The 15,240-nt window shown below is 45.6% G+C and overlaps 7 non-coding genes across 7 annotated transcripts; all 7 read left to right on the forward strand.

Moving 5' to 3' along the window:
• Positions 1–571: 571 nt before the first annotated feature.
• On the forward strand, positions 572–757 carry LOC130338308 (U2 spliceosomal RNA). Its single transcript, XR_008879031.1, has one exon. It is a non-coding gene; the product is annotated as a U2 spliceosomal RNA (small nuclear RNA).
• A 2,091-nt stretch (positions 758–2,848) lies between these two features.
• On the forward strand, positions 2,849–3,039 carry LOC130338295 (U2 spliceosomal RNA). The gene has a single exon (XR_008879023.1). It is a non-coding gene; the product is annotated as a U2 spliceosomal RNA (small nuclear RNA).
• Positions 3,040–5,129: 2,090 nt separating this feature from the next.
• Positions 5,130–5,320, forward strand: LOC130338264 (U2 spliceosomal RNA). Its single transcript, XR_008878995.1, has one exon. It is a non-coding gene; the product is annotated as a U2 spliceosomal RNA (small nuclear RNA).
• A 2,087-nt stretch (positions 5,321–7,407) lies between these two features.
• Positions 7,408–7,598, forward strand: LOC130338265 (U2 spliceosomal RNA). Its single transcript, XR_008878996.1, has one exon. It is a non-coding gene; the product is annotated as a U2 spliceosomal RNA (small nuclear RNA).
• A 2,092-nt stretch (positions 7,599–9,690) lies between these two features.
• Positions 9,691–9,881, forward strand: LOC130338266 (U2 spliceosomal RNA). The gene has a single exon (XR_008878997.1). It is a non-coding gene; the product is annotated as a U2 spliceosomal RNA (small nuclear RNA).
• A 2,090-nt stretch (positions 9,882–11,971) lies between these two features.
• Positions 11,972–12,162, forward strand: LOC130338267 (U2 spliceosomal RNA). Its single transcript, XR_008878998.1, has one exon. It is a non-coding gene; the product is annotated as a U2 spliceosomal RNA (small nuclear RNA).
• A 2,095-nt stretch (positions 12,163–14,257) lies between these two features.
• On the forward strand, positions 14,258–14,448 carry LOC130338268 (U2 spliceosomal RNA). The gene has a single exon (XR_008878999.1). It is a non-coding gene; the product is annotated as a U2 spliceosomal RNA (small nuclear RNA).
• Positions 14,449–15,240: the final 792 nt, after the last annotated feature.

Consider the following 15,240-nt stretch of genomic DNA (forward strand, 5'->3'; position numbering starts at 1 on the left):
TCTGTGTGGAGAAGAATGTCTGGTCTAATTAAAAATGTTACTGGAATTGAAATCTTATCCTTTAATATGATGATGTTTGGTTTGTGTGCAGTGGAGAGAGAGAAGGCAAGAGTGTTATGGTTCATAGTAAATTGTGTAAAAGAGGTTCTGTGGGATGTAAGGAATATTAGGATTTTCAATCAAACTGAAGTAAGTGTGAAGGAGTGTCTGGGCATGATCCGTGGTAAAATTTACCTTTACGTATTATGTGATAGGAAAAACTATGGTTCTGATGATGCAGAGGGGATCTGGAAACACAAAAAATGGAAGCACTGGTTATGAGTGTATTCTTATTTGTCTTTCTTTTTCTTTTCTTACAGATTATATCCTGATATGAAGGGACAGTTGGAGGGACAGAATCCGCTGCAATTTATTTTTTCTGAGGGAAAGTCATGAAGGGAAAGCTTTTTGTTATATGTACATGTAAAGACATGCTTCCTGTATATATTGTATATGTCAAATATGTGTTATTCATGTGTTTTCAGATGAATATGTAATTTTTTGAATGATTTACTTGGTTATGTATTGTATATTTCCTTTTCAATAAAAAAAAAAAAAAAAAAAAAAATCTGTTCTTATCAGTTTAATATCTGATACGTCTATCTGGGGACCATATATTAAATGGATTTTTGAGAACGGGGGCCGATTTCGAAGCTTGCTTCCGTCGCCCTATGCATTGACCCGATATGGCAGTATCTTCGGGTACAGTGCACCACCCCCTTACAGGGTTAAAAAGAAAGATTCCTACTTTCATTGCTACCTGCTTGCTGGCTAGCCAGCTAGCCAGCCCTGTGGGCCTTGCTGCTGCTGCAGCCAATAAACAAAAGGTGGTGCTGCTGCTGCTTCTGCTGCTTCTGCTTCTGCTTGTGTCTGGCCCCTGTTGGAGCGTCCAGGCACAGGACTTCTGCTGCTGCTGACTAAATGGCCTCCTTAATTGGATCATTTGAGTAGCCAGCACACCTGTGCAGGTAGGGCATGACATGATAGGCAGCTGCCTTGATAGCGGGTGGGTGCTGAATGTTCCTAATTGACAAAATAAGATTAATGCTTATGAAGAAATATAAAATCTCATCCCTTCCCCAATATCGCGCCACACCCCTACCCCTTAATTCCCTGGTTGAACGTGATGGACATATGTCTTTTTTCGACCGTACTAACTATGTAACTATGTAACATAACATGGGGGGGGGGGGGGTCTCCTGGCTGTTCACACAGGTGTGTCATTGCTGTACATTGACCATGCATTGCTTCTGTGGTATTGCAAAGGCAAAGACAAATGCTTCCAGCCATCCATTGCACTAATGGATTGGTCATCAGCTGGCTGTCTATGTCCCGCATCAATATAGACCAAAGTACAGAGGGTTAGGCTATGCTATTGTGCACCTACCTGATGCATCAGAAGGTGCGAGGCCCTTGCTAAATTCTGTGCACAGACTTTGAGATCTATGCTTTAGACTGTATCTAAACCTGCTCCAACATGGACTGACATTCTGGCCTACTTTCAGCCGATGCGACTTGTCTGTCGCTGAACAGTCGCTTTTTATGTATTCAGCACCTATGTATAATGTTGTAAAAATGCTCTAGAAGCTAAAGTCGCAGAAATGTCACACATATTTGGCCTGCAACTTTCTGTGCGACAAATTCAGACAGGAAAAATCAGTATAAATCCTTAGAAAATTATCCCCCAGTGTCTCCATCTGCTGGCGGTATTGAATAAGCATTGCTGCACTGATGGGGTATGCATTAGACGAAAAAAAAGAAGAAAAAGAAGAATAATACGCCCAGAAAAGAGGCGAAAAGGAGAAAAACGTAAAAAAACGTGAAAAAAAAGTAAGAGGAAGAGAAGGGAAAAAAAGGTGGAAATGGGTTTAAAAGTGATTTCGGCGGAGAAATATATATATATATATATATATATATATATATATATATATATATATGCGCACACACACACATAGATATAAACGTATTCTCCGTTGAGATATTGCAGCCGCTGCTGTGTCCAGGCCCAGGAGCCTTAGCACTGTGCTGTGATGTCACTCAATACCACTGACATCACTAGGTGTAAACAACATCTCTCCTTTGCTGTGTATGTGACTATGGAGCTGTTTGGTGATGTCGTCTATTACGGCCTTCATAGAAGCAACAGGAGATTGTTGCATCCATCTTGAACCCTCAGAACTACAGTGCTATGATGTCACTCACTTCCACAGGCCTTGCAGAGTGTAAACAACAACAACCCAGCTTTGTTGTGTATGTAACCAAAGGGATTTGTGATGTCACCTAGAACCTTCACAGCAGCGACAGCTTTATGAGGAGCATCAGCACTGCTCTGCCTGAGCAGAACCATCACCGCCATAGGTTGTCAAATAACCCGGATTTAACCCACACAGGTAAGTCCAATGGGGTGCAGGCATGTCCTCTATGCTTACAGCTTCCCGTGGGTGTTGGTTTGATACCGTTTGGGGACAGCCAAGGAGGCATCTGCAGGCAACAAAGGTAGGTGTGTGCTTGTGTGTGTGTTTCCTATGCAGATCCTAAGCCCAGTGTCACATGCAAGTAGGAGGAGTAAGAAGGGTTCCTGGCAAATCCGGGTTATGGATTGCATTTAAAAAGGCCCCGTGGGAGTGCAATGGGCCCCTGTCTTGCTGCTTAGCAATAATGGTATGGGTTTAGGTTCTGCTGTGTGTACTGGTGGTTGACTGCCCCCCAGCCCAGAGTGTGCATGGAAAATTGTCTGGCAGCCTCCCTGACAGCAAGCAGTGATAGTGCCCATGAAGGGGACCTTGTTGGGCCCGCCCCTTTCACGGTTATCGCTTCTCGGCCTTTTGGCTAAGATCAAGTGTAGTATCTGTTCTTATCAGTTTAATATCTGATACGTCCCCTATCTGGGGACCATATATTAAATGGATTTTTGAGAACGGGGGCCGATTTCGAAGCTTGCTTCCGTCGCCCTATGCATTGACCCGATATGGCAGTATCTTTGGGTACAGTGCACCACCCCCTTACAGGGTTAAAAAGAAAGATTCCTACTTTCATTGCTACCTGCTTGCTGGCTAGCCAGCTAGCCAGCCCTGTGGGCCTTGCTGCTGCTGCAGCCAATAAACAAAAGGTGGTGCTGCTGCTGCTTCTGCTGCTTCTGCTTCTGCTTGTGTCTGGCCCCTGTTGGAGCGTCCAGGCACAGGACTTCTGCTGCTGCTGACTAAATGGCCTCCTTAATTGGATCATTTGAGTAGCCAGCACACCTGTGCAGGTAGGGCATGACATGATAGGCAGCTGCCTTGATAGCGGGTGGGTGCTGAATGTTCCTAATTGACAAAATAAGATTAATGCTTATGAAGAAATATAAAATCTCATCCCTTCCCCAATATCGCGCCACACCCCTACCCCTTAATTCCCTGGTTGAACGTGATGGACATATGTCTTTTTTCGACCGTACTAACTATGTAACTATGTAACATAACATGGGGGGGGGGGGGTCTCCTGGCTGTTCACACAGGTGTGTCATTGCTGTACATTGACCATGCATTGCTTCTGTGGTATTGCAAAGGCAAAGACAAATGCTTCCAGCCATCCATTGCACTAATGGATTGGTCATCAGCTGGCTGTCTATGTCCCGCATCAATATAGACCAAAGTACAGAGGGTTAGGCTATGCTATTGTGCACCTACCTGATGCATCAGAAGGTGCGAGGCCCTTGCTAAATTCTGTGCACAGACTTTGAGATCTATGCTTTAGACTGTATCTAAACCTGCTCCAACATGGACTGACATTCTGGCCTACTTTCAGCCGATGCGACTTGTCTGTCGCTGAACAGTCGCTTTTTATGTATTCAGCACCTATGTATAATGTTGTAAAAATGCTCTAGAAGCTAAAGTCGCAGAAATGTCACACATATTTGGCCTGCAACTTTCTGTGCGACAAATTCAGACAGGAAAAATCAGTATAAATCCTTAGAAAATTATCCCCCAGTGTCTCCATCTGCTGGCGGTATTGAATAAGCATTGCTGCACTGATGGGGTATGCATTAGACGAAAAAAAAGAAGAAAAAGAAGAATAATACGCCCAGAAAAGAGGCGAAAAGGAGAAAAACGTAAAAAAACGTGAAAAAAAAGTAAGAGGAAGAGAAGGGAAAAAAAGGTGGAAATGGGTTTAAAAGTGATTTCGGCGGAGAAATATATATATATATATATATATATATATATATATATATATATATATGCGCACACACACACATAGATATAAACGTATTCTCCGTTGAGATATTGCAGCCGCTGCTGTGTCCAGGCCCAGGAGCCTTAGCACTGTGCTGTGATGTCACTCAATACCACTGACATCACTAGGTGTAAACAACATCTCTCCTTTGCTGTGTATGTGACTATGGAGCTGTTTGGTGATGTCGTCTATTACGGCCTTCATAGAAGCAACAGGAGATTGTTGCATCCATCTTGAACCCTCAGAACTACAGTGCTATGATGTCACTCACTTCCACAGGCCTTGCAGAGTGTAAACAACAACAACCCAGCTTTGTTGTGTATGTAACCAAAGGGATTTGTGATGTCACCTAGAACCTTCACAGCAGCGACAGCTTTATGAGGAGCATCAGCACTGCTCTGCCTGAGCAGAACCATCACCGCCATAGGTTGTCAAATAACCCGGATTTAACCCACACAGGTAAGTCCAATGGGGTGCAGGCATGTCCTCTATGCTTACAGCTTCCCGTGGGTGTTGGTTTGATACCGTTTGGGGACAGCCAAGGAGGCATCTGCAGGCAACAAAGGTAGGTGTGTGCTTGTGTGTGTGTTTCCTATGCAGATCCTAAGCCCAGTGTCACATGCAAGTAGGAGGAGTAAGAAGGGTTCCTGGCAAATCCGGGTTATGGATTGCATTTAAAAAGGCCCCGTGGGAGTGCAATGGGCCCCTGTCTTGCTGCTTAGCAATAATGGTATGGGTTTAGGTTCTGCTGTGTGTACTGGTGGTTGACTGCCCCCCAGCCCAGAGTGTGCATGGAAAATTGTCTGGCAGCCTCCCTGACAGCAAGCAGTGATAGTGCCCATGAAGGGGACCTTGTTGGGCCCGCCCCTTTCACGGTTATCGCTTCTCGGCCTTTTGGCTAAGATCAAGTGTAGTATCTGTTCTTATCAGTTTAATATCTGATACGTCCCCTATCTGGGGACCATATATTAAATGGATTTTTGAGAACGGGGGCCGATTTCGAAGCTTGCTTCCGTCGCCCTATGCATTGACCCGATATGGCAGTATCTTCGGGTACAGTGCACCACCCCCTTACAGGGTTAAAAAGAAAGATTCCTACTTTCATTGCTACCTGCTTGCTGGCTAGCCAGCTAGCCAGCCCTGTGGGCCTTGCTGCTGCTGCAGCCAATAAACAAAAGGTGGTGCTGCTGCTGCTTCTTCTGCTTCTGCTTGTGTCTGGCCCCTGTTGGAGCGTCCAGGCACAGGACTTCTGCTGCTGCTGACTAAATGGCCTCCTTAATTGGATCATTTGAGTAGCCAGCACACCTGTGCAGGTAGGGCATGACATGATAGGCAGCTGCCTTGATAGCGGGTGGGTGCTGAATGTTCCTAATTGACAAAATAAGATTAATGCTTATGAAGAAATATAAAATCTCATCCCTTCCCCAATATCGCGCCACACCCCTACCCCTTAATTCCCTGGTTGAACGTGATGGACATATGTCTTTTTTCGACCGTACTAACTATGTAACTATGTAACATAACATGGGGGGGGGGGGGTCTCCTGGCTGTTCACACAGGTGTGTCATTGCTGTACATTGACCATGCATTGCTTCTGTGGTATTGCAAAGGCAAAGACAAATGCTTCCAGCCATCCATTGCACTAATGGATTGGTCATCAGCTGGCTGTCTATGTCCCGCATCAATATAGACCAAAGTACAGAGGGTTAGGCTATGCTATTGTGCACCTACCTGATGCATCAGAAGGTGCGAGGCCCTTGCTAAATTCTGTGCACAGACTTTGAGATCTATGCTTTAGACTGTATCTAAACCTGCTCCAACATGGACTGACATTCTGGCCTACTTTCAGCCGATGCGACTTGTCTGTCGCTGAACAGTCGCTTTTTATGTATTCAGCACCTATGTATAATGTTGTAAAAATGCTCTAGAAGCTAAAGTCGCAGAAATGTCACACATATTTGGCCTGCAACTTTCTGTGCGACAAATTCAGACAGGAAAAATCAGTATAAATCCTTAGAAAATTATCCCCCAGTGTCTCCATCTGCTGGCGGTATTGAATAAGCATTGCTGCACTGATGGGGTATGCATTAGACGAAAAAAAAGAAGAAAAAGAAGAATAATACGCCCAGAAAAGAGGCGAAAAGGAGAAAAACGTAAAAAAACGTGAAAAAAAAGTAAGAGGAAGAGAAGGGAAAAAAAGGTGGAAATGGGTTTAAAAGTGATTTCGGCGGAGAATATATATATATATATATATATATATATATATATATATATATATATATATGCGCACACACACACATAGATATAAACGTATTCTCCGTTGAGATATTGCAGCCGCTGCTGTGTCCAGGCCCAGGAGCCTTAGCACTGTGCTGTGATGTCACTCAATACCACTGACATCACTAGGTGTAAACAACATCTCTCCTTTGCTGTGTATGTGACTATGGAGCTGTTTGGTGATGTCGTCTATTACGGCCTTCATAGAAGCAACAGGAGATTGTTGCATCCATCTTGAACCCTCAGAACTACAGTGCTATGATGTCACTCACTTCCACAGGCCTTGCAGAGTGTAAACAACAACAACCCAGCTTTGTTGTGTATGTAACCAAAGGGATTTGTGATGTCACCTAGAACCTTCACAGCAGCGACAGCTTTATGAGGAGCATCAGCACTGCTCTGCCTGAGCAGAACCATCACCGCCATAGGTTGTCAAATAACCCGGATTTAACCCACACAGGTAAGTCCAATGGGGTGCAGGCATGTCCTCTATGCTTACAGCTTCCCGTGGGTGTTGGTTTGATACCGTTTGGGGACAGCCAAGGAGGCATCTGCAGGCAACAAAGGTAGGTGTGTGCTTGTGTGTGTGTTTCCTATGCAGATCCTAAGCCCAGTGTCACATGCAAGTAGGAGGAGTAAGAAGGGTTCCTGGCAAATCCGGGTTATGGATTGCATTTAAAAAGGCCCCGTGGGAGTGCAATGGGCCCCTGTCTTGCTGCTTAGCAATAATGGTATGGGTTTAGGTTCTGCTGTGTGTACTGGTGGTTGACTGCCCCCCAGCCCAGAGTGTGCATGGAAAATTGTCTGGCAGCCTCCCTGACAGCAAGCAGTGATAGTGCCCATGAAGGGGACCTTGTTGGGCCCGCCCCTTTCACGGTTATCGCTTCTCGGCCTTTTGGCTAAGATCAAGTGTAGTATCTGTTCTTATCAGTTTAATATCTGATACGTCCCCTATCTGGGGACCATATATTAAATGGATTTTTGAGAACGGGGGCCGATTTCGAAGCTTGCTTCCGTCGCCCTATGCATTGACCCGATATGGCAGTATCTTCGGGTACAGTGCACCACCCCCTTACAGGGTTAAAAAGAAAGATTCCTACTTTCATTGCTACCTGCTTGCTGGCTAGCCAGCTAGCCAGCCCTGTGGGCCTTGCTGCTGCTGCAGCCAATAAACAAAAGGTGGTGCTGCTGCTGCTTCTGCTGCTTCTGCTTCTGCTTGTGTCTGGCCCCTGTTGGAGCGTCCAGGCACAGGACTTCTGCTGCTGCTGACTAAATGGCCTCCTTAATTGGATCATTTGAGTAGCCAGCACACCTGTGCAGGTAGGGCATGACATGATAGGCAGCTGCCTTGATAGCGGGTGGGTGCTGAATGTTCCTAATTGACAAAATAAGATTAATGCTTATGAAGAAATATAAAATCTCATCCCTTCCCCAATATCGCGCCACACCCCTACCCCTTAATTCCCTGGTTGAACGTGATGGACATATGTCTTTTTTCGACCGTACTAACTATGTAACTATGTAACATAACATGGGGGGGGGGGGGTCTCCTGGCTGTTCACACAGGTGTGTCATTGCTGTACATTGACCATGCATTGCTTCTGTGGTATTGCAAAGGCAAAGACAAATGCTTCCAGCCATCCATTGCACTAATGGATTGGTCATCAGCTGGCTGTCTATGTCCCGCATCAATATAGACCAAAGTACAGAGGGTTAGGCTATGCTATTGTGCACCTACCTGATGCATCAGAAGGTGCGAGGCCCTTGCTAAATTCTGTGCACAGACTTTGAGATCTATGCTTTAGACTGTATCTAAACCTGCTCCAACATGGACTGACATTCTGGCCTACTTTCAGCCGATGCGACTTGTCTGTCGCTGAACAGTCGCTTTTTATGTATTCAGCACCTATGTATAATGTTGTAAAAATGCTCTAGAAGCTAAAGTCGCAGAAATGTCACACATATTTGGCCTGCAACTTTCTGTGCGACAAATTCAGACAGGAAAAATCAGTATAAATCCTTAGAAAATTATCCCCCAGTGTCTCCATCTGCTGGCGGTATTGAATAAGCATTGCTGCACTGATGGGGTATGCATTAGACGAAAAAAAAGAAGAAAAAGAAGAATAATACGCCCAGAAAAGAGGCGAAAAGGAGAAAAACGTAAAAAAACGTGAAAAAAAAGTAAGAGGAAGAGAAGGGAAAAAAAGGTGGAAATGGGTTTAAAAGTGATTTCGGCGGAGAAATATATATATATATATATATATATATATATATATATATATATATATATGCGCACACACACACATAGATATAAACGTATTCTCCGTTGAGATATTGCAGCCGCTGCTGTGTCCAGGCCCAGGAGCCTTAGCACTGTGCTGTGATGTCACTCAATACCACTGACATCACTAGGTGTAAACAACATCTCTCCTTTGCTGTGTATGTGACTATGGAGCTGTTTGGTGATGTCGTCTATTACGGCCTTCATAGAAGCAACAGGATATTGTTGCATCCATCTTGAACCCTCAGAACTACAGTGCTATGATGTCACTCACTTCCACAGGCCTTGCAGAGTGTAAACAACAACAACCCAGCTTTGTTGTGTATGTAACCAAAGGGATTTGTGATGTCACCTAGAACCTTCACAGCAGCGACAGCTTTATGAGGAGCATCAGCACTGCTCTGCCTGAGCAGAACCATCACCGCCATAGGTTGTCAAATAACCCGGATTTAACCCACACAGGTAAGTCCAATGGGGTGCAGGCATGTCCTCTATGCTTACAGCTTCCCGTGGGTGTTGGTTTGATACCGTTTGGGGACAGCCAAGGAGGCATCTGCAGGCAACAAAGGTAGGTGTGTGCTTGTGTGTGTGTTTCCTATGCAGATCCTAAGCCCAGTGTCACATGCAAGTAGGAGGAGTAAGAAGGGTTCCTGGCAAATCCGGGTTATGGATTGCATTTAAAAAGGCCCCGTGGGAGTGCAATGGGCCCCTGTCTTGCTGCTTAGCAATAATGGTATGGGTTTAGGTTCTGCTGTGTGTACTGGTGGTTGACTGCCCCCCAGCCCAGAGTGTGCATGGAAAATTGTCTGGCAGCCTCCCTGACAGCAAGCAGTGATAGTGCCCATGAAGGGGACCTTGTTGGGCCCGCCCCTTTCACGGTTATCGCTTCTCGGCCTTTTGGCTAAGATCAAGTGTAGTATCTGTTCTTATCAGTTTAATATCTGATACGTCCCCTATCTGGGGACCATATATTAAATGGATTTTTGAGAACGGGGGCCGATTTCGAAGCTTGCTTCCGTCGCCCTATGCATTGACCCGATATGGCAGTATCTTCGGGTACAGTGCACCACCCCCTTACAGGGTTAAAAAGAAAGATTCCTACTTTCATTGCTACCTGCTTGCTGGCTAGCCAGCTAGCCAGCCCTGTGGGCCTTGCTGCTGCTGCAGCCAATAAACAAAAGGTGGTGCTGCTGCTGCTTCTGCTGCTTCTGCTTCTGCTTGTGTCTGGCCCCTGTTGGAGCGTCCAGGCACAGGACTTCTGCTGCTGCTGACTAAATGGCCTCCTTAATTGGATCATTTGAGTAGCCAGCACACCTGTGCAGGTAGGGCATGACATGATAGGCAGCTGCCTTGATAGCGGGTGGGTGCTGAATGTTCCTAATTGACAAAATAAGATTAATGCTTATGAAGAAATATAAAATCTCATCCCTTCCCCAATATCGCGCCACACCCCTACCCCTTAATTCCCTGGTTGAACGTGATGGACATATGTCTTTTTTCGACCGTACTAACTATGTAACTATGTAACATAACATGGGGGGGGGGGGGTCTCCTGGCTGTTCACACAGGTGTGTCATTGCTGTACATTGACCATGCATTGCTTCTGTGGTATTGCAAAGGCAAAGACAAATGCTTCCAGCCATCCATTGCACTAATGGATTGGTCATCAGCTGGCTGTCTATGTCCCGCATCAATATAGACCAAAGTACAGAGGGTTAGGCTATGCTATTGTGCACCTACCTGATGCATCAGAAGGTGCGAGGCCCTTGCTAAATTCTGTGCACAGACTTTGAGATCTATGCTTTAGACTGTATCTAAACCTGCTCCAACATGGACTGACATTCTGGCCTACTTTCAGCCGATGCGACTTGTCTGTCGCTGAACAGTCGCTTTTTATGTATTCAGCACCTATGTATAATGTTGTAAAAATGCTCTAGAAGCTAAAGTCGCAGAAATGTCACACATATTTGGCCTGCAACTTTCTGTGCGACAAATTCAGACAGGAAAAATCAGTATAAATCCTTAGAAAATTATCCCCCAGTGTCTCCATCTGCTGGCGGTATTGAATAAGCATTGCTGCACTGATGGGGTATGCATTAGACGAAAAAAAAGAAGAAAAAGAAGAATAATACGCCCAGAAAAGAGGCGAAAAGGAGAAAAACGTAAAAAAACGTGAAAAAAAAGTAAGAGGAAGAGAAGGGAAAAAAAGGTGGAAATGGGTTTAAAAGTGATTTCGGCGGAGAAATATATATATATATATATATATATATATATATATATATATATATATGCGCACACACACACATAGATATAAACGTATTCTCCGTTGAGATATTGCAGCCGCTGCTGTGTCCAGGCCCAGGAGCCTTAGCACTGTGCTGTGATGTCACTCAATACCACTGACATCACTAGGTGTAAACAACATCTCTCCTTTGCTGTGTATGTGACTATGGAGCTGTTTGGTGATGTCGTCTATTACGGCCTTCATAGAAGCAACAGGAGATTGTTGCATCCATCTTGAACCCTCAGAACTACAGTGCTATGATGTCACTCACTTCCACAGGCCTTGCAGAGTGTAAACAACAACAACCCAGCTTTGTTGTGTATGTAACCAAAGGGATTTGTGATGTCACCTAGAACCTTCACAGCAGCGACAGCTTTATGAGGAGCATCAGCACTGCTCTGCCTGAGCAGAACCATCACCGCCATAGGTTGTCAAATAACCCGGATTTAACCCACACAGGTAAGTCCAATGGGGTGCAGGCATGTCCTCTATGCTTACAGCTTCCCGTGGGTGTTGGTTTGATACCGTTTGGGGACAGCCAAGGAGGCATCTGCAGGCAACAAAGGTAGGTGTGTGCTTGTGTGTGTGTTTCCTATGCAGATCCTAAGCCCAGTGTCACATGCAAGTAGGAGGAGTAAGAAGGGTTCCTGGCAAATCCGGGTTATGGATTGCATTTAAAAAGGCCCCGTGGGAGTGCAATGGGCCCCTGTCTTGCTGCTTAGCAATAATGGTATGGGTTTAGGTTCTGCTGTGTGTACTGGTGGTTGACTGCCCCCCAGCCCAGAGTGTGCATGGAAAATTGTCTGGCAGCCTCCCTGACAGCAAGCAGTGATAGTGCCCATGAAGGGGACCTTGTTGGGCCCGCCCCTTTCACGGTTATCGCTTCTCGGCCTTTTGGCTAAGATCAAGTGTAGTATCTGTTCTTATCAGTTTAATATCTGATACGTCCCCTATCTGGGGACCATATATTAAATGGATTTTTGAGAACGGGGGCCGATTTCGAAGCTTGCTTCCGTCGCCCTATGCATTGACCCGATATGGCAGTATCTTCGGGTACAGTGCACCACCCCCTTACAGGGTTAAAAAGAAAGATTCCTACTTTCATTGCTACCTGCTTGCTGGCTAGCCAGCTAGCCAGCCCTGTGGGCCTTGCTGCTGCTGCAGCCAATAAACAAAAGGTGGTGCTGCTGCTGCTTCTGCTGCTTCTGCTTCTGCTTGTGTCTGGCCCCTGTTGGAGCGTCCAGGCACAGGACTTCTGCTGCTGCTGACTAAATGGCCTCCTTAATTGGATCATTTGAGTAGCCAGCACACCTGTGCAGGTAGGGCATGACATGATAGGCAGCTGCCTTGATAGCGGGTGGGTGCTGAATGTTCCTAATTGACAAAATAAGATTAATGCTTATGAAGAAATATAAAATCTCATCCCTTCCCCAATATCGCGCCACACCCCTACCCCTTAATTCCCTGGTTGAACGTGATGGACATATGTCTTTTTTCGACCGTACTAACTATGTAACTATGTAACATAACATGGGGGGGGGGGGGTCTCCTGGCTGTTCACACAGGTGTGTCATTGCTGTACATTGACCATGCATTGCTTCTGTGGTATTGCAAAGGCAAAGACAAATGCTTCCAGCCATCCATTGCACTAATGGATTGGTCATCAGCTGGCTGTCTATGTCCCGCATCAATATAGACCAAAGTACAGAGGGTTAGGCTATGCTATTGTGCACCTACCTGATGCATCAGAAGGTGCGAGGCCCTTGCTAAATTCTGTGCACAGACTTTGAGATCTATGCTTTAGACTGTATCTAAACCTGCTCCAACATGGACTGACATTCTGGCCTACTTTCAGCCGATGCGACTTGTCTGTCGCTGAACAGTCGCTTTTTATGTATTCAGCACCTATGTATAATGTTGTAAAAATGCTCTAGAAGCTAAAGTCGCAGAAATGTCACACATATTTGGCCTGCAACTTTCTGTGCGACAAATTCAGACAGGAAAAATCAGTATAAATCCTTAGAAAATTATCCCCCAGTGTCTCCATCTGCTGGCGGTATTGAATAAGCATTGCTGCACTGATGGGGTATGCATTAGACGAAAAAAAAGAAGAAAAAGAAGAATAATACGCCCAGAAAAGAGGCGAAAAGGAGAAAAACGTAAAAAAACGTGAAAAAAAAGTAAGAGGAAGAGAAGGGAAAAAAAGGTGGAAATGGGTTTAAAAGTGATTTCGGCGGAGAATATATATATATATATATATATATATATATATATATATATATATATATATATGCGCACACACACACATAGATATAAACGTATTCTCCGTTGAGATATTGCAGCCGCTGCTGTGTCCAGGCCCAGGAGCCTTAGCACTGTGCTGTGATGTCACTCAATACCACTGACATCACTAGGTGTAAACAACATCTCTCCTTTGCTGTGTATGTGACTATGGAGCTGTTTGGTGATGTCGTCTATTACGGCCTTCATAGAAGCAACAGGATATTGTTGCATCCATCTTGAACCCTCAGAACTACAGTGCTATGATGTCACTCACTTCCACAGGCCTTGCAGAGTGTAAACAACAACAACCCAGCTTTGTTGTGTATGTAACCAAAGGGATTTGTGATGTCACCTAGAACCTTCACAGCAGCGACAGCTTTATGAGGAGCATCAGCACTGCTCTGCCTGAGCAGAACCATCACCGCCATAGGTTGTCAAATAACCCGGATTTAACCCACACAGGTAAGTCCAATGGGGTGCAGGCATGTCCTCTATGCTTACAGCTTCCCGTGGGTGTTGGTTTGATACCGTTTGGGGACAGCCAAGGAGGCATCTGCAGGCAACAAAGGTAGGTGTGTGCTTGTGTGTGTGTTTCCTATGCAGATCCTAAGCCCAGTGTCACATGCAAGTAGGAGGAGTAAGAAGGGTTCCTGGCAAATCCGGGTTATGGATTGCATTTAAAAAGGCCCCGTGGGAGTGCAATGGGCCCCTGTCTTGCTGCTTAGCAATAATGGTATGGGTTTAGGTTCTGCTGTGTGTACTGGTGGTTGACTGCCCCCCAGCCCAGAGTGTGCATGGAAAATTGTCTGGCAGCCTCCCTGACAGCAAGCAGTGATAGTGCCCATGAAGGGGACCTTGTTGGGCCCGCCCCTTTCACGGTTATCGCTTCTCGGCCTTTTGGCTAAGATCAAGTGTAGTATCTGTTCTTATCAGTTTAATATCTGATACGTCCCCTATCTGGGGACCATATATTAAATGGATTTTTGAGAACGGGGGCCGATTTCGAAGCTTGCTTCCGTCGCCCTATGCATTGACCCGATATGGCAGTATCTTCGGGTACAGTGCACCACCCCCTTACAGGGTTAAAAAGAAAGATTCCTACTTTCATTGCTACCTGCTTGCTGGCTAGCCAGCTAGCCAGCCCTGTGGGCCTTGCTGCTGCTGCAGCCAATAAACAAAAGGTGGTGCTGCTGCTGCTTCTGCTGCTTCTGCTTCTGCTTGTGTCTGGCCCCTGTTGGAGCGTCCAGGCACAGGACTTCTGCTGCTGCTGACTAAATGGCCTCCTTAATTGGATCATTTGAGTAGCCAGCACACCTGTGCAGGTAGGGCATGACATGATAGGCAGCTGCCTTGATAGCGGGTGGGTGCTGAATGTTCCTAATTGACAAAATAAGATTAATGCTTATGAAGAAATATAAAATCTCATCCCTTCCCCAATATCGCGCCACACCCCTACCCCTTAATTCCCTGGTTGAACGTGATGGACATATGTCTTTTTTCGACCGTACTAACTATGTAACTATGTAACATAACATGGGGGGGGGGGGGTCTCCTGGCTGTTCACACAGGTGTGTCATTGCTGTACATTGACCATGCATTGCTTCTGTGGTATTGCAAAGGCAAAGACAAATGCTTCCAGCCATCCATTGCACTAATGGATTGGTCATCAGCTGGCTGTCTATGTCCCGCATCAATATAGACCAAAGTACAGAGGGTTAGGCTATGCTATTGTGCACCTACCTGATGCATCAGAAGGTGCGAGGCCCTTGCTAAATTCTGTGCACAGACTTTGAGATCTATGCTTTAGACTGTATCTAAACCTGCTCCAACATGGACTGACATTCTGGCCTACTTTCAGCCGATG

Source organism: Hyla sarda, unplaced genomic scaffold (assembly GCF_029499605.1).
Source record: "Hyla sarda isolate aHylSar1 unplaced genomic scaffold, aHylSar1.hap1 scaffold_517, whole genome shotgun sequence".
Taxonomy (NCBI): Eukaryota; Metazoa; Chordata; class Amphibia; order Anura; family Hylidae; genus Hyla; species Hyla sarda.